This window comes from Sciurus carolinensis, chromosome 4, assembly GCF_902686445.1.
Source record: "Sciurus carolinensis chromosome 4, mSciCar1.2, whole genome shotgun sequence".
In the NCBI taxonomy this organism is placed as follows: Eukaryota; Metazoa; Chordata; class Mammalia; order Rodentia; family Sciuridae; genus Sciurus; species Sciurus carolinensis.
In genome coordinates, this window is record NC_062216.1 from 53,421,217 (window position 1) to 53,433,008 (window position 11,792).

General features: G+C 38.7%; 1 pseudogene; it reads right to left on the reverse strand.

Moving 5' to 3' along the window:
- Window positions 1-4,857: 4,857 nt before the first annotated feature.
- Window positions 4,858-11,494, reverse strand: LOC124982702 (PR domain zinc finger protein 2-like; annotated as a pseudogene).
- Between the last annotated feature and the right edge of the window lie 298 nt (window positions 11,495-11,792).

Here is an 11,792-nt window from a genome sequence, read left to right on the forward strand (position 1 = left end):
TAGAAACTGCCTCTTTAAGACTTTTTACTATTTTAAATTCTAGGGCCTGATGAAATCTGTGCCCCTGATTGTCTACCAAAACCAGGCAGGACAGTCTTAATGGGCCTTCCACAGGGTCTCAGCGATTCCCGGTCTGTTTATCACTTGGGACTCCACTACAACATGGCCAACAAGAGTGCCGACAAAATGTCGGGTCTTCCCATCTTTTATCATAAGGGAGAGCTGAAGGGGTAATTATCTCATGGTCTTTCCTGCCCTTTAGCAACTCTGCAATGTCAACTCGCCTATTTTCTAGCTCCTCCCCAGTGTCTCCTTCCTCTTCAGAATTTTCTTCCTGTTTTTGGCTACTCCAGCTAACTTCCTCTTTAATCTCTTCTAGCACTTCTTCTTCTTCTTGTAATATATTTTTTATGTCTCCTTTTTGAATTATCCTTTCAGACTGATTTTGTGATATTTCCGAACCCATCTTTTGCTGCTAAATAAGTTTGATACAGGACAAACAAAGACCACACTAACAGTAGTACAAACACACAAACAACACAAAATACACGCACTCCAGAGCTCATTTACTATCCTATTTATTTTTGTATTTCACTACCTGGCCGGCTATCCTGAGCACCTAACTGCCTTAGAGACAGGGGCTACAGCTTACCTGAGCACCTAACTGCCTTAGAGACAGGGGCTACAGCTTACCTCACTACTTACCGTTTGGGTTGACAAATGGGTAGCAAGACTCTTGAATTTGACAAACACACAAGCTACACAAAATATACGCATTTTTACACTTCACTACCTGGCCAGCTATCCTGAACACCTAACTGCCTTGGAGACAGGGACTGCAGCTTACCTCACTACTTACTATTTGGGTTCTTGGGAGGGGAGACGAATGCAGAGATCCCTGTACAGGCCACCACTTGATGCCATCCAGCGGAGTCAATTTGGCGTGGGAGACAAACGGGTAGCGAGACTCTTGAATTTGAAGGAGTTTATTGATGATTCAGGAACCCGGGAACACCGGTGCTCGAGGAGAGCCGGCTTATATTCCCTCCAGGAGGTGGAGGGTAGGGCCAACGCTAAAAGGGAAGATCAGGGGAGGAGCTAGCTGTTCAATCACGGTAAACATCAAAACAAGCATGCACGAGCAGGAACACTCGGGAACACATGTGCACGCATTGTGTGCATGGACTTAATTGAATACGGCCAATGATAAAGCACCTGGGTGTGTTTATGTTAACCGACTTCCTCACCACTGATGTGATCAAAACAACTTCTGGCTGGCTGCCAGGTGCCATCTTGGCGTAGTCCGCATGGCCTAGCCCCCAACAACATGATATCTCAATAGATGCAGAAAAATCATGACAAAATTCAGCATCCATTCATACTGAAAACACTAGGAAAATTAGGGATAGCAGGATCATACCTCAACATTTTAAAAGCAATATATGGTAAACTCAAGGTCAACATCATTCTAAATGGAGAAAAATTAAAAGCATTCCCTCTAAAAACTGGAACAAGACAGGGATGCCCTCTTTTACTACTTCTATTCAATGTAGTCCTTGAAACTCTAGCATGAACAATCAGACAAAAGAAAGAAATTAAAGGGATACAAATAGGAAAAGTAGACCTCAAACTATCCCTATTTGCCAAAAACATGATTCTACATTTACAAATCCCAAAAACTCTACCAGAAAGCTTCTAGAACTCATAAACAAATTCAGCAAAGTAGTAGAATATAAATTTAACACCCACAGATCAATTGCATTCCTATACACCAATGATCAATTAGTTGCAAGAGAAATCAGTAAATCTATACCATTCACAATAGCCTCAAAAAAAAAAAATACTTGAGAATCAATCTAACAAAGGATGTGAGCAACCTCTACAATGAAAACTATAAAACCCTAAAGAAAGAAATTAAAGACAACCTTAGAAAATGTAAAGATCTTCCATGTTCTTGGATAGGCTGAATTAATATTGTCAAAATAGCCATACTACCAAAAGCACTATACAGATTTAAGGCCATTCCTTAGGTAACCTCTTCAACAAATGATGCTGAGAAAACTAGAAATCCATATGTCATAGAATAAAATTAAACTCCTATCTCTTACCTTGTACAAAACTCTCAACTCAAAGTGGATCAAGGACATAGACATTAGACCAGAGACTGTACACCTACTAGAAGAAAATGTAGACCCAACTCTCCATCATGTCAACTTAGGAACCAGCTTCCTCAATAAGACTCTTAAAGCACAAGAAGTAAAATCAAGGATCAATAAATTGAATGGTAACAAACCAAAAGTTTCTTCACCGCAAAGAAAACAATCAAGAACATGAAGAGAGACCCTAGAGAATGGGAGAAAAATTTTGCCATCTGAACCTCAGATATAGCATTAATATCCAGGATATACAAAGAACTAAAAAATCTTTCTTATGAAGCACTTTCTTAACAGTTCCAACATCTTTAAGAAGTAGGAAATATTAATGAAGGTATTTCTATTGGTATTAAAAATAAATCATTGAAATTAATTTCTAATGATGGGTGTATGAAAAATGGTGGAATGAGACATATCACCCTATGTATATATATGATTACACAAATGGTATGAATCTACATCATGCACAACCATAGAAATGAAAAGTTGTACCCCATTTGTATACCATAAGTCAAAATGTAGTTCATAAAAATAAAAAAAAATTTTTAAATAATTTCTAGTGACTAATCTGCCTTTGTTAGTTTATGTGTGTTCATTGGCGCTAAGTTATATAATTGTGTGTGTCTGTGTGTGTGTGTGTGTGTGTGTGTGTGTATGTGTGTGTGTATGCATAGACCATATTTAATTTAAAAAATTTCTATTTGGTTCTTTTCCAAAATCTCTTTTTATTAGACTTTGCTTATATCCATATTGTCTTTCTAAAGCTACTCAGTTGTTTTACAATGTACTTGTAGAATTCACTTCTCTTTTCATGATTATTCTCTCGAATTCTTTATCTGGCATTTCTTGAACTTCAATATCTTTGGAGTCAGTTGTTTCCACTTTTCAGTTTCAGAAGTTGTCATGTTGCTTTGTTTATTCATATTTTTTATATTTCTTTTTATGTCAAATCATAAATTTTAACATTCTTATTAGAAGTCTTTTATAGCATTCTCCAACAAGAAGCAATAAAATAATTAACAGCAAACTTCATTCAGGAAGACTCTCTAGTTTAACAATGCAAACAAAAAAGCTAAATGTAAATCAGATATAATAATAATTGAAGCATCCAAATGATTTAAGTAATTTTAAATATTCTATTTTTAAACTGCTACAAATGCTTCAAACAATATTTCAACATAAAGTCCCCATAACAGAAATGTAACAAAATGGGAATGAAAATGAAAGGGTGAAAGGGGCACAAACTCATCCAAATGAGTATTAAACTACAAATTTCAAGGGGTAGATTGCTTTTGAAGTTGAGAACAAAAAACAATATGAAGACAATCTAGCCATTTTCTAACAACTCAGTCAATAATTTGGAAGGAAGCATAATTCACAATAGCTAAACTATGGAACCAATCTAGATGCCCTTCAACAGATGAATGGATAAAGAAAACATGGAATATTATTCAACTTTTGAAGAAGAATGAAATTCTGGCATTTGCTGCTAAATGAATGAAATTATAGAATACCATGCTAAGTAAAATAAGCCAAACCTAAAAAACCAAAGGCAGAATGTTTTCTCTGATATGCAGAAGCTAATTCACAGTAAAGGGAGCAGATAGGGAAGAATAGAGTTACTTCATATTAGGAAGAGGGGAGTGAAGTGGGGGGAAGGGGTATGGAGGCTGGAATGATAGTAGAGTGAAACAGACATTATTACCTCATGTACATGTATGACTGCATGACCAATGTGATCCTGCAATATGTATAATCAGAAAAATGAAAGATTACACTCTATTTATGTATGATCTATCAAAATGTATTAATTCATTCTATTGTCATGTACAGCTAATTAGAACAAATAAAATTTAAAAATTAAAAAACAAATGGAAAAATGATACTCATACTTTGGCAGAGCCAATTTGTTGTTTTTAATCTCTAATAGAGGTTGCAGTATAAAACCTGGTATGTTAGTTCATTTATATTTACATGTAGCTGCACATCTGTACCAGTCTGGATGTATCTGTGCATTGATATATTGCTACACAATCTCTTATAATAGTTATAAATTAATGCCAGATAACCATCTGAAAGGATAATATCCACCTGGATATGTAAACACGACAGTATAAGAGGCACACACACAAAAAAAGTCCATATCCAATCTGTTTTCCTCTAGGTTATGCTGTGATCTGCTTGTGATTTAAAAAAGGGGGAGATCAGCTAGATGCTTGTCTTTGTCTACAATTCATTTAGAAGAAAGGCATCAAGAGCTGGTGTGTGAGGAAAAGTTTTGAGTGCATCCAAATCTGTCATCCCTGAAATCTATGAGAAACTGCTGATAAAACAGAGAACTTGTTTTTCAAGTTTAAGTTCAAATCTTTCCCTTCTCTGCTATGTGCCAAAGTCAAGGGCCACACTCACATCTGAGTTACAGTCCCATGATGAGAAGCCAGTTCTTCTAGCCCATCTCACAGGGCCCTTCTCTTTGGATCTCTGTCACCGGGAAGCCCAGCACACATACTGGGCACTACTGAAGGAGTAGATGCCTGTCTCTAACCAGGGCAACAAAACACCAGCCTACTGTTACAAATTTTGAGTCAGCTTCACCTGGTCTTCCAAGTGTGGTAGATTTCATTCCTTTGCCATAGTGCTTATGCTAAGTTGAGCATGCAATATCATTTAGTCAATTAAGGTTTGTTTTGTTTTGGGGGCTTTTCTACCGGAAGTTCCTGAAGTCCTTCAGTTCCTGCCTGGCACTGCTGTCCTCTCTCCTGCTTTTACTTAGATCAGTTGCAGCTGCCAGTTGAAGGCTTTGGGTGATTGGCCCCAGCTTTGTTCTCTAGATTTTACATCGAACCGGTCTGTTCTTTTCTTACTTACCAAAGTGCACTTGCTTTGTGAAACAACTTTGCTATTTTTTTTTTCAAGGCATGATGTTCCAACCTTCAAATATGTTATATCTTGATAGGTTGGGAGTAGATTTCCTTTCTGCTTAAGTTAGCCAATATTTATTTCTTTGCAGTCAGAGAAAACCGTTATACCAAACCAGGGCCTCCTAAATCTAAAGCCCATGCACTAAACCAGTTTATTAGAGGTCATGCACTTTAAATATTAAAGTTATACAGTGCTTTTATTCTCCAATGTAAGTTACATTAATCTTTTATTCACCTGTTGATTCATAGGACTTCTGCCTTAATTTTTTAATTTTAATTTTTAAAAATTTTTACAGACTGCTTTTTGATTCATTGTACACAAATGGGGTATGTCATTTTGTTTCTATGGTTGTGCATGATGTTGATTCATACCATTGGCATAATGTCATGTCTCACTCCATTTTTCATACCCTCCCTCCTTCTCATTTCCCTCTACATAATCTAAAGTTTCTCCATTCTTCTTTAACTCCCCCAACCCCATTATATATCATCATCCAGTTATCAGGAAAACATTCAGCCTTTGGTTTTTTGGGGATTGGCTTATTTCACTTTGTATCCTTATATGCAGGCTCCCAGAAGGTTTTACTTGAGAGCTGAGCAAAATAATTATTGGCCACAGCTTTGGGTTCTTCTCCCTCCACGTGAGTGATTTTGGCCATTCTGAAGGGAAGGAGTTCCTTAAAGAGGAGGATCTTGGGGTTACTTGGACTTGATTGAAGCTGTGAATTTGACATTCTGCCTGGACTGGAAGGACAAGGAGGGCAACGGAGACTGTTTGGAGCCTGAGCTGTGAGCCCAGGTCTTCCTTAGGGGCACCTGCGTGCTCTACATCTTAATCTTGGCATCTGCCATCCACCTGCAGTTGCTACTGCTGATGTGTCTGTCACTATTTACAGGTAACGAGCATCTGCCTTTCTTGGATGAATGAGAAACTTTTATTTTGGAAGGAAAGAGGGGTTTCCTTGTTCAGGTTGCTGAAGTAAATGAACTCTCGGACTAAAGTAGGGGAAGACGTGGGAGGATGACTCCGTGGAGCTCTTCAATAGGCCTTGTGTTTTGCAGAATTTTTTTTTTTTTTTAAGTCTCACTTTCTGTACAAGTTGGCTTCTTTTTTTCTTTCTTTTTTTTTCAATACGCATTTAATTTGAGTGTATTGGTGACATTTTGCTGCCTTTCTGGGGAAGGCATTTTTTCCAGAGTTGTCTAAAATCCCCCCACTCCATTTTTGGTCTACAGTTTGCTTCAATGGTACTGGATTTTTCTTTGGGATATAACACTTCCTGTCACTTGCAGAAGCACATGCCAGGATATGTTTGTGTAATTCAGGCATGTTGTCGACACATTTTCCATATTTTGTGCAGTGAACGGCAGTAGTAAAAGTCTGTGGAATATCGTGGGTAGTGAAATTTGTGGCTGTCGCACCAATACCCATGGGTTTGTGGTGATGGTACTGAAATGGAGGTGGTTCAAAGATTGGTTAATGCTGATTGAGACCCATCTATATCTTTTGTCTTTATTCTAGAAGCTTTCATTTTTATGGTGATACAAAGCTTTTCAGAGGAATTATTTAATTTTTCCTCTTTAGAAGTTTCCAAAGGATCTTTCAGCAAGCCCTGCATTTGCTCCATGTGGGCCTTGCTGGGATCTCTGAAGTTCTGGGGTCTCAGTGTCCCACTTTCAAATTCATGGTGTGTGTACACCTCGTCTTAGTGGATATCTCTCTGGTGTTACTGCAAGTTGCACAAGAAAGCAAATTCCTTTTTTGGTGGGGGAGGTACCAGGGGTTAAATTCAGGGGCACTGGACCACTAAACCACATCTCCAGTCCTATTTTGTATTTTATTTAGAGACAGGTCTCACAGAGTTGCTTAGCACCTCACTTTTCCTGAGGGTGACTTTGAACCCACGATCTTCCTGTCTCAGCCCCTGGAGCTGCTGGTATTACAGGCATGTGGCACCGGGCTTGGCCAGGCAAATTCTTTTTTACAAATGGAACACGCAAAGATATTCCCAACTCCATGAAGCAAATATGAATGTTCTGAAGAATTCATTTTATCCTTAAAAAGTTGCACACAAAATTTACATTTGAAGGGCCATTCTTCAGTGTGAATAGATAAATGTTTGCTTAGATCTTTCATGGAAAGAAAAGGTGATTGACAGACATTGCAAACAAAGTTTTTGCTGAATGTTTTCTGAAAGGCATCCTGTTTGACAACAGACTGGGACTCTTCCCTGACTTTCAGGTCTTCCTTCTCTGGTTCCTCTTGTTTGAAAGTTACTGTGGGGAGAGAGACTTCCCCAGAGGAAACAACAGATGACACTGCTGAGAGAGAGTGACAAAGGGGATGAGGAGGAAGATGAAGATGAGAATGAGGAGAAGGAAGAAGAGGAGGAGGAGGAAGAAGAAAGTGTTGGAGGCCCAAGTGAAGCAGCAGATATGAGGAATGGGAGAGGCAAGGGGGACACTGTTGGGGACAGAATTGGAAGAGAAGACTGGGCAGTGGCATTAGAGAGTAGAGAGGGACATGGGTGAGGAGATCCACTAGAAGAAGAGGCAGGGAGAGGGATCATTGGAAAGAGTGGAGAGGGTGCAGTGGCAACAGTTAACACTGGAAGGCAGAGTGGAGTGAAGGGGGATCTGTGAGGGTCAGGAAAGGAGGCTGCTGACTGAAAAATGAGGACGATGTCTACAAGGCAGGCGACTGAAGGACAAACTTAAGGGGGTGACTCAATGGCAGGGCAGAGAAACCAGAGTCAAGAACAAGATCAGGATCTGAGTGGGCATCTAGATATTTACAATGATTTGAACTCCTGGTCACATCAGGAGTATTTTCTACAGGTAAATCGATGCCATTATATTCATTCAGAAGACGCTTCTGAAGCATGCAGTTGGTTGGCTGCTTCTTCACAGCACCACAAGTGGGCTGCACCGAATATTTTTTTTTCAACTCCTCACCTTCAAAGTCACTACAAGGGTTTCTATGCACACTAAAAGCCAACACATATTCCCACTGGACCATAGCTTTGTCTGTACCCTCAGCCTTCAGTATGACACTGCTAGATAAATCCAATGGCTTGCTGGTTGCACACATTGCTGAAAGTAGAACTGGCTGTCTGCTTTTTAGGTATTTTGTTACAGAGCTTCAGGCCATGTCAAAGTACAAAGGAGCATAAGACCTTGAGTGAGCACATTCCTCAGAACAATAATGGCTTCTGTTTGAATGGTTTAGAAACACTCTGCAACTCCTCTGTCCTTGAGGCCTGGAGACATTATCTTATTATAAAACGTTTAGTAACTAGTGGATTCTGTGAAGCAAGCAAGTTACATGATCTGCACATGTACAAGCTAACTACACTAATGTGACCTAATGTGACTTGATATAACCTTGGAGTAGATAATAAAAATTGAACTGGCTTTCCCACGGGAGCCACTTCTTGCTGTATGCCATCCTGTGTGCTTGCCTCTTTATTTGCTCTCCCCTTAATTCCATGTCTATTTCCCACCACTCCAACACTTGACACGGTTCTGTTGGAGTAGAGGACTCAACACTTGACACAGTTCTGTTGAAAGATCATCCTCCCTCTCGGGGGTCATAGGCATGGCATGTCTCCATGTGTAGTTGCTTTATAATATTAATAATCAATATATCATTAGAAATTTATTGGAAAAACATTGGGAAGGTTTTACTGTATTGGGACACAAAATATACCCAATAAAAATTTAGTAGTAATACATAGATAAACTATATGAAAATAAACAATTGTAGCTATGCTCGAGTTAAAAGGAGCCCGTGATTACTTTAGTATAATAGTTTCTAAATATAGATGGATAAAGAGGCATTCCTCTGAGCTTGGATGCGGTGTTTAGCCTTTGTTGCTTTCCTAGTTTTAGTAATTTATTCTAGAGATACTTTACATAATAAAAATATTTAGGTTAGTCATAAATATAATTTGTGTTTTTCCTGTTTAGCCTAATTCTTTGAGAATCAAAATAAGATTGTAGTCCACCATTAAATGAAATAGAATTGACTAAATATTAACTATAAGTTGACTTCTTTGCCCTTTGTTAATAATAGTAAAAGCTTTTCACAGTTAAACACTGGAGTTCACGGTAAAGGTAATTTCTCAGAAAATCTAGTGATGAATTTGTTCTGGAAATTGAAAGTTAACAGATCATGGTGACCTCAATTTAGCTGGAGGACAAGGTTGTTTTAATCTAGCTGGGAAATAAGGTTGTTTTGATCTAAGCTATCATACAGAAAGAATGTGTACTTTGAGAAGAAGCATAGATTGTACTTTTGAAGTTTTTTTTAAATTTTGAACTAACTGTAAAACGATATAATCATTAGTAAAGAAAAAAATGAATAAAAAGGCTGGCAGGAAAATAAAGATAGAGATTCAGCCTCAGAACACTTGGTGTCTCTGTCTGCTGTTTCTTCTCACCGCCGATGCCTCCCATCCACCTAGGACCCCCGACCACTTCTAGGGCTGGACCCCAGCACCTTAACATTTATAGCTGAACCCTTTGGACCTTTACATTTTGTATTCATAAAAGGAAGGAGAGTTCCCAGTTTCTCTCTCTTCTCTCCCAGATGAACTCCATGCTGGTGAGTCAATATGACTTTCTAATTTGGGTTTCTAGGAAGTTAGGACTGTCCATGCTTCTTTTCCATCACTGGGTTTCTGGAAGTCCCGAGGGGCAGGGCTGGGCTGTGGCAAACTGGGTAGAGAACTGGTCAATCTCTTAAACCTACTCAAGGTCACAGGTAATATGGATACCGGAGTGGACATGCAAATGGAACCTAACTTATGGATTTCAGTTGCTGAAATCTCTGCAGGAGGAGTTAGCTTGTCCTGGATTTGATGAAGCTATTTGAGCTTTGATGACAAATAAACATTCTTCTCCTTGTGGAAAGACACTGCCTGAGTCGTTGATACACTAAGAGGCAGACTTAAGGAACACGGAGGTGCCACAGGGTCAGAGTCTGTTTCAACTTTAATTTTGGGGCACACAGGTGGCCTAGCAGTTCCGTTTCTTAGACCCACAGTTTATGCTGCTGGATGGCTCTTTAGGAAGCTCATCTGTTACAATGACCTGTGTAGTCTTTATACTTTGAGTAATTTCCACTCTAACTGGAATGAGCAGACAATTTATGCCATATAAGTCCACCAAATTGGATTCCATCTCAATCACATCACAGTTACTAGTCCTGTTGTGATCTGCATTTTACCATCAGTTTGTACATGTGCATGTATATATTTTCTGCAAAGATTTTCAGGAGCGTTGCTATGGTTAGAGTGTCTCCTCAAAGATCCAGGTGTCAAGGATTGGTCCCTGTGTGGTACTGGGCAGTGGTGAACTTTCCACATGTATACATTATGTATGCATTATTCTTAACCTGAGATTTTTTTTCTTATCATCAACAAATGGCCCAAACTTTTTTGCCTTTTAAGATTGATTTAGTGGCCCAGACACTGATCCAGGTCATGTCAACAGCTGATTGGAGAACCTCACTTCCTCCAGAAGTCCTCAGAGCACATGTTTGGGTACCTCAGTCAGGGTCTCAGCAGCTGCCAAATGCTCAGGAGTGTTCATTTTTTACTTTATGCTGGGTTTACCCAGACCTGACCCCACAGTGAGTTGAGGAACATCTTAAAATAATCATCAGGATTTTAACTGAAAGTCAATCTTGCTCAAGTTTAAACTTTGTATCTGAATTTTTTGTGTAGAGTTATTTTGAAGTAAATGTTAGTGCATTTATAGGTCATTTTCACTGGCTGATTCATTTTCAATTCCAGTTGTGTTCTATAAAGTTACAACAAAGAAACTTTAATTATATGAGCCCCACGCTGCCACCCCCGCTACACCCCATGCCCCAAACAATGCTCTGAGAGCCACTGTGGCCGCTCTCAAATATTTCATGTTTCTGTGTTAAGATTTAAGCACCTATTGGGTTTGATTTCTTCTTTAATCATATGTGAGGTCTATAATAGGACACATCTTACCTTAGTAATATGTCCTTTGATATCAGATTATTGTGAAGTATTAAATGCATTTCCAAGTGGGTTTTATAGTTTAGTTTCTCTGTCACATGTTTGGTGATGAGTAGTGTTATTTTGACATATTGAAAACTGTCAGAGGCTGAGAATTCCCTTTCTCTGTAGTTTTCACAAAAGTCTTGCCATTTTAGTGGATCAGGCAATTTTGTTGTAGAATATATGAGGTAAGTATGTTAAAATTCCTCCTTTAGTCTTGTCAACACTACATTTTGAAATGATATGCAGAAAAAACTTGGTCAAGGACTTGCATAATATGGTGCCTACAGTCTTTGTGCTGTTGCTCTCTGCTGTTGCTGAAGCAGTGGATGTCCAGGAGAAGGTCTTTAGGGACCCCTATACATCCTACGTGAGGTCTGGTCATTGGGTGGGAATTTTATCTCTCCTATTTATTTATGTAATGTTTTTATTAGTGCATTACAGTTACATATGATATTGAGGTTCATAGTGACACCATATATGCATAAATATATCACATTTTCCTTATGCATTCATCTGTTGACAGCTAGCTGGGCTGGTTGCATAACTTGGTTATTGTGAATTGCACTGCAACAAACATTGATATACCTATATCAATATACTATGCTAATTTTATTTATCTTGGATACATAGCAAAGAGTAGGATTACTGGGTCATATATTGGTTTGATTTCGTGTCCTTTG